The following is a 1,423-nucleotide window of genomic DNA, read 5'->3' on the forward strand; positions in this document are numbered from 1 at the left end:
TCCATAATGCATTTGTAATTTTATAGAATCTGTCTCGAAACTTACATAACCTGAAAGTTAAACTCCATATTGAAAGTGAATATTCGTTATTTTTAGTTAAAACGTTACTTTCGGAGTAGGTAATAATCGGACCTACTCTGAAATTGGTAAAATTACCAGAATTTTTTTCACACTGTTATGAAAGAATTATATCTTAAATTCCGACTGACGTCACTCTGGGGAACAGGGCACCTAATTAAAAATCACAGTCCCTACTTTCATTAAAATTTTTTTAATTAACCTTTTTTACAGTGCATGTTTTATAATGTCGAATGGCGACACGTTAAGAAATGATGAATATTGATAAAAGTGTCATAATTTTGCTAACAAGTATTTTACTTTTGCTGCAAAATGGTAAATAAACATATTTGTTGTTTCCAAAGCACCAAACGAATGTAAAAATCAATAAATAGTTTCGGTCATTGTTTTATTATCAAAAATGTATTTACCGTTACTATTTGCAAAATGTACAAAAATATGATGAATATTAAATATTATTCTCATGTTTTAAACGAGTACTTGACAATATAAATGCTCTAAAATTTTATTGAAGGAAACTTTGAAAATTTGTATCACACCATATTATGTTATGCGAACACATTTCCTAAATGAACAAAATAGAATTGGTTATTTCTTTCATAGTTTACTGCAAAGATTCGCTAACATTACTTACTACATGCAGAGAATTTTTTCGTGTTTTAACTTATTTTATTTTCATTTAACATTCAAAACTTATTTTTATTGACCCATATTATTTCCAAAAAATGTTCAAATAAGAAACAATGTAAACAATCACCAACAATTAAATATTAAGAAACAGAAAAATTATTTTGCGCATAAATTATTATCAAAAGAAAAAACTCTGTCGAAAAAAATCCAACGATTCTAATATTGAACCTACAACTGTTTCTGTTGCACACTCGAGGACTGACATGGTTCTTTTTGACTTCGAGAAGCGAACCCTGTTCTTTATCGAATTTTCAGCACCAGCTCACATAAACATCATAGCCAAGGAGAATGAAAAGAAAGGTATAGAGACCTTAGAAGGGAGATGCGACGCTTGTACCCGGAATATTCTGTTAAACTTATCGTCAATATCATCCGCGCTCTTAAAGTTGCCAAGCTTTCATTGGTCAATAGCCTGAAAAGCATCCCAGGGGTGTCAACAATATGCTAAAACACTCGCAGAAAAAAAAGCAGAAGGCGGACGTTCTTGGGTCGCTCCGTTTCTTTAGGGTGCACGAAAATTTTCCCAGCGAAATCCTGGGGTTGTACTTATGACAAACTATCTATCTATCTATCTATCTATCTATCTATCTATCTATCTATCTATCTATCTATCTATCTATCTATCTATCTATCTATCTATCTATCTATCTATCTA

Source organism: Belonocnema kinseyi, chromosome 4 (genome assembly GCF_010883055.1).
Source record: "Belonocnema kinseyi isolate 2016_QV_RU_SX_M_011 chromosome 4, B_treatae_v1, whole genome shotgun sequence".
Lineage (NCBI taxonomy): Eukaryota > Metazoa > Arthropoda > Insecta > Hymenoptera > Cynipidae > Belonocnema > Belonocnema kinseyi.